Genomic DNA, 16,629 nt, shown 5'->3' with positions numbered 1-16,629 from the left:
TGAAAATCATCTTTTGCTTTGTACTTCTCCATTATATCTTGAAAAATGAAATTTTCCTAAGCTACAGGAGAGAAAGGAGCCTTTATCCTCTATGTTCCTTAGATTTATAGTGACTCCTCCTTGAAGCTCTTATTTATATTTTCCTCCTGTAATCCTCCACTCAGACTTTGATTGTGGATGGTGTAGTTCACATTTTTGTTCTCTCCGCCCAGAAATCTATTTTGCCCTTTCAAAAGTCTCAATTACTATTTGGCAAATTGACTTTGGTGTTGTTGTTTGGTCACTAAGTCATGTCCAACTCTGCGACCCCATGTACTGCAGCACACCAGGATCCCCTGTCCTTCACTATCTCCTGGAGTTTGCTCAAATTCATGTCCACTGAGTCAGCGATGCTTTCTAACCATATCATCCTCTGCCACCCCCTTCTCCTCCTGCTCTCAATCTTTCCCAGTATCAGGGTATTTTCCAATGAGTCAGCTCTTCATTTCCGGTGGCCAAAGTATTGGAGCTTCATCTTCAGCATCAGTCCTTCCAAAGAATATCAGGGTTGATTTCCTTTAGGATTGACTGATTCGATCTCCTTGCAGACCAAGGGACTCTCAAGAGTCTTCCCCAGCACTACAGTGCAAAAGCATCAATTCTTCAGTGCTCAGCCTTCTTTATGGTCCAACTTTCACATCCGTACATGATTACTAGAAAAACCATAGCTTTGACTAGACGGACCTTTGTCAGCAAAATGATGTCTCTGCTTTTTAAAATGCTTCTGGGTTTGTAATAGCTTCTCTCTCCAAGGAGCAAGTATCTTTTAATTTCATGGCTGCAGTCAGTCTGCAATGATCTTGGAGCCCAAGGAAATAAAGTCTGTCACTGTTTCCATTTCATCCCCTTTTATTTACCATGAAGTGTTGGGACCAGATGCCATGATCTTAGTTTTTTGACTGTTGAGTTTCAAGTCAGCTTTTTCACTCTCCTCTTTCACCTTCTTCAAGAGGCTCTTTAGCTCCTCTAGACTGACTTGAGGAATCCGGATTCCAAGACAATTCCAGGGATGAAATGCAAGAGAGTAGACTGACCTTTCAGACATGCCATGTGCTTGACTGCAATGATCTGCAGTGACCAGTAACAGGATGGTCATCTCCTAAGCTTGGCCACATGGAGAGATGTTCAGATATCTGATGGATGCATGGATGGACATCCCAAAGAGCACATATTCCTGAGATCTATTGCAACCTGCCCTAAAGTTTCCCTTCATATGAAATTAGCACAATGGAGGGGGAAATAGAGAGGTAGGAAGAAATTTGATCTTCGTGATATAAATTACACACTAGATTAAGCCTTTCTTTCAGCCTCCTGCTCGGGACGTCCTCTTTTTTTTGACTACTGTGTTATTTCATGCAGTGAAGTTGTGGTTTCTGTTAATTACAACTGAAAATCTACCAAATAATCCTCCAAGGTCAATCAATATATTTCGGTAGTGTTAGTGAAACCATTTTATTTTACACTACAACATCAAGACCTAGGAAATGTAAAATAATCGTGCTTAAAATAGATCTGTTCTTACTCTGGAGAATTATAATGACACCTTGGTCAAATATTCTATATACAAGCATTTTCCTGGGGAAAAAATTCACTACTTTAAAGGATTATCAAATAAGATTTTGAAATTAAATCATTAAAAATCTTTAACCTGAAGTTTAAATTAATTTATTGTCTTAGTTACTAGCCTAAGACAGACCATGATGTTTCTTTTTTCCCCACAAGACAATAGGCACTTTAATATCATTATCAAAATGTGAGGATCTAGATTTAAGATGATTGTGGTGGGTCTCTAATTCCATCATTTTCATTTTTTTAATTATGAAAGTATCATAACACATTTACTGGAGACTTAGAAAACACAGAGCAAAATTACATATAATTCCACTATATACTGCAACTATTTTTTCAGCAGATAAATGAAGATTTTTAGTTGGAGTTTCAATACCAAACTCTCAAAAATTAATAGAACGAATAGACAGAAAAGTAGAAATATACAGTAGGCCTGAAAAGCTCTATGAACCAATTCAACATAATTAAGATTTTTTTTTTTTTTTTTTTATTCTTTGAATCAGCCATGGATTTACATGTATTCCCAATCCCGATCCCCCCTCCCACCTCCCTCTCCACCCGATTCCTCTGGGTCTTCCCAGTGCACCAGGCCCGAGCACTTGTCTCATGCATCCCACCTGGGCTGGTGATCTGTTTCACCATAGATAGTATACATGCTGTTCTTTTGAAATATCCCACCCTCACCTTCTCCCACAGAGTTCAAAAGTCTGTTCTGTATTTCTGTGTCTCTTTTTCTGTTTTGCATATAGGGTTATCGTTATCACCTTTCTAAATTCCATATATATGTGTCAGTATGCTGTAATGTTCTTTATCTTTCTGGCTTACTTCACTCTGTATAATGGGCTCCAGCTTCATCCATCTCATTAGGACTGGTTCAAATGAATTCTTTTTAATGGCTGAGTAATATTCCATGGTGTATATGTACCACAGCTTCCTTATCCATTCATCTGCTGATGGGCATCTAGGTTGCTTCCATGTCCTGGCTATTATAAACAGTGCTGCGATGAACATTGGGGTGCACGTGTCTCTTTCAGATCTGGTTTCCTCAGTGTGTATGCCCAGAAGTGGGATTGCTGGGTCATATGGCAGTTCTATTTCCAGTTTTTTAAGAAATCTCCACACTGTTTTCCATAGCGGCTGTACTAGTTTGCATTCCCACCAACAGTGTAAGAGGGTTCCCTTTTCTCCACACCCTCTCCAGCATTTATTGCTTGTAGACTTCTGGATAGCAGCCATCCTGACTGGCGTGTAATGGTACCTCATTGTGGTTTTGATTTGCATTTCTCTAATAATGAGTGATGTTGAGCATCTTTTCATGTGTTTGTTAGCCATCTGTATGTCTTCTTTGGAGAAATGTCTGTTTAGTTCTTTGGCCCATTTTTTGATTGGGTCATTTATTTTTCTGGAATTGAGCTTCAGGAGTTGCTTGTATATTTTTGAGATTAATCCTTTGTCTGTTGCTTCATTTGCTATTATTTTCTCCCAATCTGAGGGCTGTCTTTTCACCTTACTTATAGTTTCCTTTGTAGTGCAAAAGCTTTTAAGTTTCATTAGGTCCCATTTGTTTATTTTTGCTTTTATTTCCAATATTCTGGGAGGTGGGTCATAGAGGATCTTGCTGTGATTTATGTCAGAGAGTGTTTTGCCTATGTTCTCCTCTAGGAGTTTTATAGTTTCTGGTCTTACATTTAGATCTTTAATCCATTTTGAGTTTATTTTTGTGTATGGTGTTAGAAAGTGTTCTAGTTTCATTCTTTTACAAGTGGTTGACCAGTTTTCCCAGCACCACTTGTTAAAGAGGTTGTCTTTTTTCCATTGTATATCCTTGCCTCCTTTGTCAAAGATAAGGTGTCCATAGGTTCGTGGATTTATCTCTGGGCTTTCTATTCTGTTCCATTGATCTATATTTCTGTCTTTGTGCCAGTACCATACTGTCTTGATGACTGTGGCTTTGTAGTAGAGTCTGAAGTCAGGCAGGTTGATTCCTCCAGTTCCATTCTTCTTTCTCAGGGTTACTTTGGCTATTCGAGGTTTTTTTGTATTTCCATACAAATTGTGAAATTATTTGTTCTAGTTCTGTGAAAAATACCGTTGGTAGCTTGATAGGGATTGCATTGAATCTATAGACTGCTTTGGGTAGAATAGCCATTTTGACAATATTGATTCTTCCAATCCATGAACACGGTATGTTTCTCCATCTGTTTGTGTCCTCTTTGATTTCTTTCATCAGTGTTTTATAGTTTTCTATGTATAGGTCTTTTGTTTCTTTAGGTAGATATACTCCTAAGTATTTTATTCTTTTTGTTGCAATGGTGAATGGTATTGTTTCCTTAATTTCTCTTTCTGTTTTTTCCTTGTTAGTATATAGGAATGCAAGGGATTTCTGTGTGTTAATTTTATATCCTGCAACTTTACTATATTCATTGATTAGCTCTAGTAATTTTCTGGTAGAGTCTTTAGGGTTTTCTATATAGAGGATCATGTCATCTGCAAACAGTGAGAGTTTCACTTCTTCTTTTCCTATCTGGATTCCTTTTACTTCTTTTTCTGCTCTGATTGCTGTGGCCAGAACTTCCAACACCATGTTGAATAGTAGTGGTGAGAGTGGGCACCCTTGTCTTGTTCCTGATTTCAGGGGAAATGCCTTCAATTTTTCACCATTGAGGGTGATGCTTGCTGTGGGTTTGTCATATATAGCTTTTATTATGTTGAGGTATGTTCCTTCTATTCCTGCTTTTTGGAGAGTTTTAATCATAAATGAGTGTTGAATTTTGTCAAAGGCTTTCTCTGCATCTATTGAGATAATCATATGGTTTTTATCTTTCAATTTGTTAATGTGGTGTATTACATTGATTGATTTACAGATATTAAAGAACCCTTGCATTCCTGGGATAAAGCCCACTTGGTCATGGTGTATGATTTTTTTAATATGTTGTTGGATTCTGTTTGCTAGAATTTTGTTAAGGATTTTTGCATCTATATTCATCAGTGATATTGGCCTGTAGTTTTCTTTTTTTGTGGCATCTTTGTCTGGTTTTGGAATTAGGGTGATGGTGGCCTCATAGAATGAGTTTGGAAGCTTACCTTCATCTGCAATTTTCTGGAAGAGTTTGAGTAAGATAGGTGTTAGCTCTTCTCTAAATTTTTGGTAGAATTCAGCTGTGAAGCCGTCTGGTCCTGGTCTTTTGTTTGCTGAAAGATTTCTGATTATAGTTTCGATTTCCATGCTTGTGATGGGTCTGTTAAGATCTTCTATTTCTTCCTGGTTCAGTTTTGGAAAGTTATACTTTTCTAAGAATTTGTCCATTTCATCCAAGTTGTCCATTTTATTGGCATAGAGCTGCTGGTAGTAGTCTCTTATGATCCTTTGTATTTCAGTGTTGTCTGTTGTGATCTCTCCATTTTCATTTCTAATTTTGTTGATTTGGTTCTTCTCCCTTTGTTTCTTAATGAGTCTTGCTAATGGTTTGTCAATTTTGTTTATTTTTTCAAAAAACCAGCTTTTAGCTTTGTTGATTTTTGCTATGGTCTCTTTAGTTTCTTTTGCATTTATTTCTGCCCTGATTTTTAAGATTTCTTTCCTTCTGCTAACTCTGGGGTTCTTCATTTCTTCCTTCTCTAATTGCTTTAGGTGTAGAGTTAGGTTATTTATTTGGTTTTTTTCTTGTTTCTTGATGTAAGCCTGTAATGCTATGAACCTTCCCCTTAGCACTGCTTTTACAGTGTCCCATAGGTTTTGGGTTGTTGTGTTTTCATTTTCATTCATTTCTATACATATTTTGATTTCTTTTTTGATTTCTTCTAAGATTTGTTGGTTATTCAGAAGCGTGTTATTTAGCCTCCATATGTTTGAATTTTTAACAATTTTTTTCCTGTAATTGAGATCTAATCTTACTGCACTGTGGTCAGAAAAGATGACTGGAATGATTTCAATTTTTTTGAATTTTCCAAGACCAGATTTATGGCCCAGGATGTGATCTATTCTGGAGAATGTTCCGTGTGCACTTGAGAAAAAGGTGAAGTTGATTGTTTTGGGGTGAAATGTCCTATAGATATCAATTAGGTCTAGCTGGTCCATTGTGTCATTTAAGGTTTGTGTTTCCTTGTTAATTTTCTGTTTAGTTGATCTATCCATAGTTGTGAGTGGGGTATTAAAGTCTCCCACTATTATTGTGCTACTATTAATTTCCTCTTTCATACTCGTTAGTGTTTGCCGTACATATTGCGGTGCTCCTATGTTGGGTGCATATATATTTATAATTGTTATATCTTCTTCTTTGATTGATCCTTTGATCATTATGTAGTGTCCTTCTTTGTCTCTTTTCACATCCTTTATTTGAAAGTCTATTTTATCTGATATGAGTATTGCGACTCCTGCTTTCTTTTGGTCTCCGTTTGCATGAAATATTTTTTCCAGCCCTTCACTTTTAGTCTGTATGTGTCTCTTGTTTTGAGGTGGGTCTCCTGTAGACAGCATATATAGGGGTCTTGTTTTTGTATCCATTCAGCCAATCTTTGTCTTTTGGTTGGGGCATTCAACCCATTTACATTTAAGGTAATTATTGATAGGTGTGGTCCCGTTGCCATTTACTTTGTTGTTTTGGGTTCACGTTTATACAACCTTTCTGCATTTCCTGTCTAGAGAAGATCCTTTAGCATTTGTTGAAGAGCTGGTTTGGTGGTGCTGAATTCTCTCAGCTTTTGCTTGTCTGTAAAGCTTTTGAATTCTCCTTCATATCTGAATGAGATCCTTGCTGGATACAGTAATCTAGGTTGTAGGTTATTCTCTTTCATTACTTTCAGTACGTCCTGCCATTCCTTTCTGGCCTGGAGGGTTTCTATTGATAGATCAGCTGTTATCCTTATGGGAATCCCTTTGTGTGTTATTTGTTGTTTTTCCCTTGCTGCTTTTAATATTTGTTCTTTGTGTTTGATCTTTGTTAATTTGATTAATATGTGTCTTGGGGTGTTTCGCCTTGGGTTTATCCTGTTTGGGACTCTCTGGGTTTCTTGGACTTGGGTGGCTATTTCCTTCTCCATTTTAGGGAAGTTTTCAGCTATTATCTCCTCGAGTATTTTCTCATGGCCTTTCTTTTTGTCTTCTTCTTCTGGAACTCCTATGATTCGAATGTTGGGGTGCTTCACAGTGTCCCAGAGGTCCCTGAGGTTGTCCTCATTTCTTTTGATCCTTTTTTCCTCTCTGTTTCATTTATTTCCGCCATTTTATCTTCTACCTCACTTATCCTATCTTCTGCCTCCGTTATTCTACTCTTGGTTCCCTCCAAAGTGTTTTTGATCTCATTCATTGCATTATTCATTTTTAATTGACTCTTTTTTATTTCTTCTAGGTCTTTATTAAACATTTCTTGCATCTTTTCAATCTTTGTCTCCAGGCTATTTATCTGTAACTCCATTTTGTTTTCAAGATTTTGGATCATTTTTATTATCATTATTCTAAATTCTTTTTCAGGTAGATTCCCTATCTCCTCCTCTTTTGTTTGACTTGGTGGGCATTTTTCATGTTCCTTTACCTGTTGGGTATTTCTTTGCCTTTTCATCTTGTTTAGATTGCTGTATCTGGAGTGGGCTTTCTGTATTCTGGAGGTCTGTGGTTCCTTTTTGTTGTGGAGGATTAACCCAGTGGGTGGGGTTAGACGATTGGCTTGTCAAGATTTCCTGGTTAGGGAAGTGTGCGTCAGTGTTCTGGTGCGTAGAACTTGATTTCTTCTCTTTGGAGAGCAATGGAGTGCCCAGTAATGAGTTTTGAGATGGGTCTATGTGTTAGGTGTGACCTTGGGCAGCCTGTATGTTGATGTTCAGGGCTATGTTCCTGCGTTGCTGGAGAATTTGCGTGGTATGTCTTGCTCTAAAACTTATTGGCTCTTGGGTGGTGGTTGGTTTCAGTGTAGGTATGAAGGCTTTTGGACAGTCACTTATTACTTAAAGTTCCATGTAGTCAGGAGTTTTCTGGTGTTCTCAGGTTTTGGGCTTAAGTCTCCTGCCTCTGGATTTCAGTTTTATTCTTCCTGTAGTCTCAGGACTTCTCCAACTATACAGCCCTGATAAGAAAACTTCTAGGTTAATGGCTAAAAGATTCTCCCCCGTTAGGGACACCCAGAGAGGTTCACAGAGTTACATGAAGAAGAGGAGAGGGAGGAGGGGGATAGAGATGAGCAGGAGGAGAAAAAGGGGGACTCAAGAGGGGAGAGACAGATCTAAGCAGCTGTCTGTTCCCAGAGTGTTCTCCGTAGCCCAGTCACCTACAAAGATTCATAGAATTGGATTGGGAAGAGAAGGGGAAAGGAGGAAATAGAGGTGTTCTGAGGTAGAAAACAGAGAGTCAAGATTGGGAGAGAATAATCTTCGGTTTAAAAATAGGGCTTCTCTTCTTTTTTTTTTTTTGTAAGGTTATAGTGTATTGAAAATGAAAATTAAGGAGTAGTAGAGGAGTACTAGAGGACTTTAAAAGAAATAAGAGAAAAAGAAAAATAGAAAATAGAAGAGAAAAAGGAAAGAAAAAAAAGAAGAAAAAAAGAAAAAAAAAGAAAGAAAAAGAAAAAAAAAAAAAGAAGAAAAAAAAAATTTTTTTCCCCCTAATTAAAAAATCGTAGAAGTCTATGGAAATGAAAGTTAAGGAGTAATGGGGGAGTAATAGGGGATTTTAAAGGAAAATAAAAGAGAAAAAATAAAAAATAAAAAAAGGAAAAAAAAGAAAAAAAAAAAAGAGAAAAATGTAAAATTGTATCTAGGAGTTTCTCTGGAGCTGTTGCGGTCAGTGTGGGTTCGGCTCAGTTTCAGATAGCTCCTCGTTCCAGCTTACGCTTCTCGATATCTACAGGCCTCTTCCGGTGTAGTCAATGTTTCCTAGAGGGATTTTAATCTGTTGCACCAGTCCCTTCTGAAGCGGTTCCCTTTGTTTATTTGGCTTCTGTTTGCCGGTCTCTTCAGAGCCTCATTTCCGCCCTGACACAGGCGGGCGGAGGTGGACTCTTACTCAGGTAGCTAGTTCCGTCGCGCTGCCGGGAGGGGCTGGCGCTGCCGGAAGTGGCTGGCGCTATGGGGACGGGCTTGGGCTGCGGGGTCGGACTGGAGCTGCCGGGAGGGGCTGACGCTGCTTTCTCCGTCTGCGCTGCTCAGGCTCCCGGCTGCTCTATATGGAGCGCGCCCCGCGCTGCGCGAGGCTCCAGTCCTCGGGTGTTCCACAAAAGCGCAGAGCAAAAAGCTGCGCCTGCTCTCTGTGCCTTTCCCGTCAGAGCTGTCCAGGCAGCCAGGGGCTTGGTGGGCGCACTCTCCCCAGGTGTGGCGCGCCCCCTCCCTTCCACGGACCCAGTTTCAGTTTCCTCTGGCGCCAGTCGGGTGCGCGCGCCTTCTGCCCTCCGCGTCCCCAGCCCCAGTCCCCGCCCGCGCGGTCGGGTGCCTGCGCCCTGTGTCTCGCCGCGACCTTCCCCTACCCCCTGCCTCCTGCCTCCGGCGGGGCTGGGCCGGTCCGCAGCCTGCGAGCTCCTCTCTGGACCCTCTCGGTCTCTTTGTTCTGCGAGCGGCCGGCAGTGTGTTTGGGCCGGTTAATTTACTCTCTCTCTTTTGGTCTCCCACAGTTCAAGTTGGCACCTCACAGAAGCTCCCTCCGATTGTCCTCAGGGCACTCAGGCCCGGACCCTACCCCAAGCAATGCCGCCTAAGAGTTCCCGGGACGGATCTCCGTCCTTAGCTCTTTTGTCTCACTTTTTATCTTTTATATTTTGTCCTACCTCCTTTCGAAGACAATGGGCTGCTTTTCTGGGTGCCTGATGACCTCAGCTAGCGATCAGAAGTTGTTTCGCGAAGTTTGCTCTGTGTTCAGTTATTCTTTTGATGAATTTGTAGGAGAGAAAGTGATCTCCCCGTCCTACTCCTCCGCCATTTTGGCTCCTGCTTCCCAACCCAGGAATTAAACTAGGTTCTCATAATTAAGATTTATACAACCTTCACACAACAGCTGGGTACAAATTTTATTCAAGTTCTGATAGACTATAAACCAAGAGATACAGGAACATATCCAGGGACATAAACAGGACATGATCTTGTTTGGGAATAAGCATAGAGACAGAAAGGATTTGGACATATACAAACATACACACCCATGTACATTCACATAAACACACATTTTTTAAAGAATAATTATAGCAAATTATTGCTATAAAATAAGTAGCAGCAATGGTCAATATATATTTGATTAGACCTGTGTTCACATGCATTTCATAATCTGTTTCTCATCATAAATTATAGTATCTTCATTTCCTAAATAGGAATAACATTGCTTTTTGTGGATATATTTTTAATGGATTTTGATAGCAATGATATAAAAAAGGATTGAATATCTTTTAACCATATAATAGCCAATCTATGGGCTATGATTGATATAAATGACTGCAGAACCACTCTGCATGAATGGGCTTTCCTACTCTGTGATATAGACATAGATTTTCAAAGTTTTCTTTCTTTTCAGACACTACATGAGGGCTTAGGGACTCAGTGGCCTTGTGATAGTAATGGCAGGGCCAGCCTTGCCTCCACCCTCCCTGTCCACACTGCAACTCACAGCAATTCTCCAGATGTTACAGTCTTGGTCTTGAGCCCACTTAGAGAGAATCAGTACTCAGGAAATCTCGTCCGTCCAGGATTTCAAGTTTAACCTAATCCAGGCTCTCATCCCATGGCCAATTAGCTATGTATCTATAAGTACATTTGTATCTTTAACTTTATGCCACATGAGTTTACATTACTATCTTCAAATAAAATTCAAAAAAAATAGCTAATTCTACTTAATTTTCTTACCTTACTTGCATCTTCACAACGAGAGTCTTGTTTTGAATTAACCTTAACATATTTACTCATGTAATCAACAACCCCTCACAGATGAAACCAATGTCTTGTTGCCAGTGTCATATACTAGTCCTGCAGACAACTCCACACCCATACACTCACATACTTTGCTCAGCTCTGATGCTCCTTGCCCACACCCCACCACTTTGTACCCTTTGCATGATCCAGCCTGGGCTCTGACTACTGCACTGAGCTTCCTCGCCCAAGTGAATGCCCTACTCATATGTGAAGTCACCCTCTTTGCCACACTCTAAGTTCAAACTTCCATGTCAGCTTTCCCTGACTATCCCACCTGGATGCCCTTTTAGAGCTGGGTGGGCTTCAGCTCTCTGTGTGCATCATCCAGCCCCACCTTCCTGCAGAGCGGTATCCTTTTCTGGCTTGCACACTAATGACCTACATGTTCATAACATGCCCCTCTTCAGGACTGGATGATACACAATGGTGGAAGAATATGTATGTTTAGAGAACATAATCCATTCAAGAGTATAGGTGACCATCTGCTCCAGGGAGGAACTCTGCTTCTAAAGGGAAGCTTGGGTCAAGTGGGATAAAAGGCACAGGCAATATAATCTGAAGAGCTCAGGAAACGTGTACATGGATTTGTGCATATAATGGCACACAGAGCTAGAAAGTCAGATGGTACTTTTGAGAGGGTAACAGGCAGGAAGGCCAGGGGTCTCCAAATGGAGAAAATAGGCTGCAAGCGTCAGACATTTTTATCTCTCTTAAGCGGCAGGAGGAAACAAACTAGCAATATTTTTTTCCTTCTCTATACAAATTTAAAAGGAGCTTTCTCTTAAAATACTGTGTTGCCATGACACCTGGTTTCACCTGAAGCTAACTATTCTCAAACCTTGAGTTAACCAATACATTTTTCTTATGGAAATGTTTGTCTTAGGCTATGTTAATGTGCTATGCATTTACCCCAGACTCTGTCTTCAAGTCTGTTCACCAAATGGCTCAGAACCTACTTGACAAACCAGTATGTTATACTCAGATATTTTTCCCCTAATCTATGTAAATGAAACTATTTGTATGGTAATCTGCCCTTCTACAAGATTCAAGTCAATCATTTTATGGCCTGGGATGAATCATCTGGTGCCAAGATTATCACAAAATGCATCTTATGGATGAGGGGCCTGGTGCCATTGTGAGTTTTAAGACATTCCATTCTTTTCTTTAACAGACTGCTAGTGACTATATAACATCCAACTGAAGACTAGCAGGGGGTATTCTTTCTGCCCCCTTCTGATGCCTATGTCAGAAGCTTTCTCTATCTCCTTTATACTTTAATAAAACTTTATTACACAAAAGCTCCGAGCGATCCAGCCTCATCTCTGGCCCTGGATTGAATTCGTCTCCTCCAGAGGCCAAGAATCCTGGCATCTTATCATTCAGCAACAACCTTTCACTTATTAGGTGTGGAGGGAGGAAAGACCTGATTTTGACTAACCTAGATGGAAATGCTAAAGTCGATAAATTAGAAAGTTACAACTGTAAAACAGCAGGCCCTGACTTATGGCTAATGATGAGAATCTGCATTTTAACAAGATATAAAGGGATTTCTCTCTGGTTATGAAGCTCTATTTAAGGAGATTTAAATTAAAGGTATCGTGTTTTTCAAAGAGGACATCTGAGCTTTTAAAAAATCTATTTGACAAAAACTGAATAGTCCTTTCACTGCAAAATAACCTATTAATCTTCCAGAAGTCAATCTGGCAGACTACACCTTTCTCCATCATGATAATACAGAATACTTTGAATACACATGTTACTCCAACAGCTACTGTGCCTCTACAACCACTTAAAGGCTGAACACTCCTACCTATTACTCCAGTTCTTTCCTCTACATCTCAGTGCCTCCTAGTACGTGACTCAAAACCTCAGTTTGTAATAAAAGTATTTTGTATGGAGCAAACAAAACTTCTCTAGAGAAGTCAGGTATTCCTAGATGATCATCTGTCCACCTCTAGAGAGAGATGTGAATGTAAGGAAGAGCACTTCTGTAAATCTTCTCCTGACTTTACACCTCCTGTACTCCCTAAAAAAGCAACAACAACAACATCACAGGACAAGTTTCCATTGCTTCTGATTCTTTATCTCTTCTCTGCCAAATCTCAAACATAATTTTTGAGAGCCATAGAAATAATACTGATGGTTTTGGACCATAATATTTTTAAAGTGGGCAACCTCAGTGCAAGTAATCTTTAAGCCAGTGACTCTTAGCTTTCTGGATCATCTAGGCACAGATATACACATTTATACATGTCTGATAAATGTATCAGATATATTACACACAAACAATATGAAGCAACACTATTTGTCCCTATGACATACACTGTGTTTTTTTCATTCTGCCATGATAATGTTTGGGCCACTGAGTGGATATCATCTGGATACGGATAAAGTCATAATTTCTGAATGGATGAAGATTCATTTCAAACTTTGGGTAGTATCAATAAAACTATTTCCTGGAGATGTAGAGAAATGTTGGGAAAGAATAAAGGTTTTACTGCTTTAAGCAAAGGATCAGATTTATAAGAAATAAGAATCAGAACTAGAAAACGTACCCTAAAGAGTTGCTCAGTATCTACTGCAAGAAATCCTTGGACCAAGCTCTATCCACAACATGTGCACAACTCTCAGGAACACAAGCATCTCCAGACTATATTCCATTTATATCAGGAGTATGAACATAGTTTTCACAAAGTGTTAAGGAGAGAATGACCTGAGTCTGGGTGAGACAGAAACTTTGTGCAGAATGGAGTGGTGTAGAGAATAGAGAATCAGCCAAGGAAAAGTTCACTGCCTGCATGGACAGAACCACTGTCTGTCCTCATGGATATGGTATCAGTACACTGAAGGCAGGGAAAGGGGATGATGAGCTAGGGTCCTACTCATCTGTGCACCTGTGGTCACCCTCCAACCATGGTGCCTGGCCTAATTCAGTGTTCGGTTCAGTCACTCAGACATGTCTGACTCTGTGTGACTCCATGGACTGCAGCACACCAGGCCTCCCTGTCCATCACCAACTCCCAGAGCTTGCTCAAACTCATGTTCATCTAGTCAGTGATGCCATTTAACCATCTCATCCTCTTTCATCCCCTTCTTCTGCCTTCTATCTTCCCCAGCATCAGGGTCTTTTCCAGTGTGTCAGTTCTTCCCATCAGGTGACCCAAATATTGGAGTTTCAGCTTCAGCATCAGTCCTACCAATGAATATTCAGAACTGATTTTCTTTAAGATTGATTGGTTTGATCTCCTTGCAGTCCAAGGGACTCTCCAGAGTCTTCTCCAACACCACAGTTCAAAAGCATCAATTCTTCGACGCTCAGTTTTCTTTATAGTCCAAATCTCACATCCATACTTGACTAATGGAAAAACCATAGCTTTGACTAGATGGACCTCTGTTGGCAAAGTAATGTCTCTGCTTTTTAATATGCTGTCTAGGTTGGTCATAGCTTTTCTTCCAAGGAGCAAGAGTCATTTAATTTCATGGCTGCAGTCACCATCTGCAGTGATTTTGAAGCCCAAGAAAATAAAGTCTAGCACTGTTTCCATTGTTTCCCCATCTGTTTGCCATGAAATGATGGAACCAGATGCCATGATCTTAGTCTTCTGAATGTTGAGTTTTAAGCCAACTTTTTCACTCTCCTCTATCATTTTCATCAAGAGGCTCTTTAGTTCTTCGCTTTCTGCCATAAGGGTGGTGTCATCTGCGAATCTGAAGTTATTGATATTTCTCCTTGCAATTCAGTGTTACTCCTTCCTAATTTGAAAAGAGAAAAATGTGACTTCTTCAGAAGTGCCCTTGGGGAGTATCATTAAGCATCAAAGGAAAGGGGTATCTGGAAGATAAACTCCTCAATCCATTTTGATTCAATCATTCCCCAAGGGAGATAACTAGGTGCACTGCTGCTAGAAAGAGGAAAGTAGAACCACAGGCATTGAATTTATTTCCAACAGGCTTATAGCAAACACCATCTCTCTGAATCTAGGTGAATAATGAAGTAGGAGGACACTGGAAGAAAATCCTCTGACCAGAGAAGACAAATTCATCCCTCAGATGAAGTCAACAGCCTTTTCTGACTTGACCACCTGGGGGTGGACTACTCAAGTGTAGAGAAGAGGAGGCACATGGTTTCTACAGCTGGAATCCCAGCTCCCCGACCCCAGCTGTTTTGCATGTTCCTCCTAGCCCACCCTGATGCCCAGAGCCCATATCTATGCAGGTTAGAGCTCTGGGAAGGTCTGCCTCTGTCAGGACACAGAATGGACCATGGAGGCCCCAGCTCAGCTTCTCTGCCTCCTGTTCCTCTGGATCCCAAGTGAGAGAAACATGGGATTATTCTGCATGTCAGTGAAAATTGTATCCATGCACCTGGGTCATGCACCTTTCCTCAGCAAGCATAATAATTAAGCTCAGTATAGATCAAGGATCCTAAATCTGTTGGGAAGACAAAGGTATGAGCCAGATTACCTTAGTGACTTTTCCTTTTATTTCCAATCTCATATACCATGGGAGAAATCATGCTGACATAGTCTCCAGCCTCCCTGGCTTTGCTCAGCGTTATGTGGCAGCCTGGATGATAGAGGGCTTGGGGGAGAATGGATACATGTGTATGTGTGACTGAGTCCCTTTGCTGTTTACCTGACACTATCACAACATTGTTAATCAGCTATACCCCAATACAAAATAGAAAGCTCAAAAGAAAAAAAAAAAAAAAGAATTGAGGGTGGTAATAGGAAGTTATCAGAAGACAGCCTAGCATGGTCACTTGCCCCAACTAGGACTTTGCCAGCTAAGGAATGGCCCCATATATACTTATGTTTTTAAGTAACAAACAGGAAAGAATGAGGACAATACATTAAGTGTGCAGAAATCATTTGACAAAGAGATAACGAGATTTTCTTGGTTTTAAAAAATTCTGGAGTAACAGAACTTTTTTTATATGCAATTAATTTGCTGCTCAAAGTTTGTCCAAAAACCAGCACAAACACTGGCATCATTGGTAGCTTGTTAATGCAGAGTAGCAGGCCTGGTTTATGACTAATGATGAGAATCTGCATTTTAACAAGATATCAGGGGATTTCTGTATGGTTTATGAGGCTCTATTTAAAGGGGTTTTTGTTAAAGATACCATATTTTTCATAGAAGACATTTGAATTTCTAAAAATCTATTTGACAAAAAAGTAAATAGTCTTTCATTTCAAAATAACCTAGTAATCTTCCAATAGTATATCTGTCAGACTACACCCTTCTCCATCATGCTAAGTCAGAATACTTAAAAAAGTATTACTCCACCAGTTTAGTGTGCCTCAACCACTATTTGAGGATTGAACACTCCTTCCTGTTTCTCCAGTTCTTTCCTCTGCTTCCCAGTGTCTCCTCGTATGGCTCAAAACCATATTTTTCTCATAAAAGATATTTTGGAGGAAACAAGACTGCTCTTGAGCAGACAGACATTCCTGGATGGATGATCATCTGTACATGTCTAGAGGGAGTTGTGGGTATGAGGAAGAACACTCTTGTAAATCTTCTAGTTGACTTTATACCCACTGTGCAATAACAATAACAACAACAACATCAGAAGGCAAGCTTCCACTGCTTCTGATGCTTTTTCTCAATCAATCCTATCATATCTCAGTCAGAAATTATGAGAGTCATAGAAATAATACCAAATCCTTTGTTCATAATTTTTTTAAATGGGCAGGCCTCATGAAATGCTGGAATTCCTTAAGCCAGTGACCCTTATATTTTTGGATCTTCAATTCATGTATTTACATAGTTACATACGTCTAACAAATATATCATATATGTTACACATTAATAACTTCCTCAGTCTCAGTACTCTTGTTTTTATGAAGGAAAAGTTTGGCTACTAACAGTAGCATTGTGATGGCCAGTATATCCAGTCTACAGGCAAAGAAAGTGCATCTACATCTCCTGCCCCTCCTCCTTTTAAGCAAAAAGGAGATACACCTCCTGTGCCAAAGGTATTGGTCATTCAGAATGTCGAGAGCCATCATCAGTTGTTTTAGCTATTTGAGTTTAGGACACTGAGCCATCCACGGGTAAGGATGCAATGATTTACGACAGTCTCCAGGAGAATATGAGACTGCAGAAGTAGGCCGAACATTTTCTCAGATGTTAATA

The 16,629-nt window shown here is 39.9% G+C and overlaps 1 gene segment (V, D, J or C); it reads left to right on the top strand.

Annotated features, from left to right (window-relative positions):
• The window catches only part of LOC122703534, a 121,669-nt gene that overhangs the window by 68,722 nt on the left and 36,318 nt on the right, over window positions 1–16,629 (top strand).

The sequence above is a fragment of the Cervus elaphus genome, chromosome 11, assembly GCF_910594005.1.
Source record: "Cervus elaphus chromosome 11, mCerEla1.1, whole genome shotgun sequence".
NCBI classification, from domain to species: domain Eukaryota; kingdom Metazoa; phylum Chordata; class Mammalia; order Artiodactyla; family Cervidae; genus Cervus; species Cervus elaphus.
This window is presented reverse-complemented; position numbering and strand designations above follow the sequence as displayed.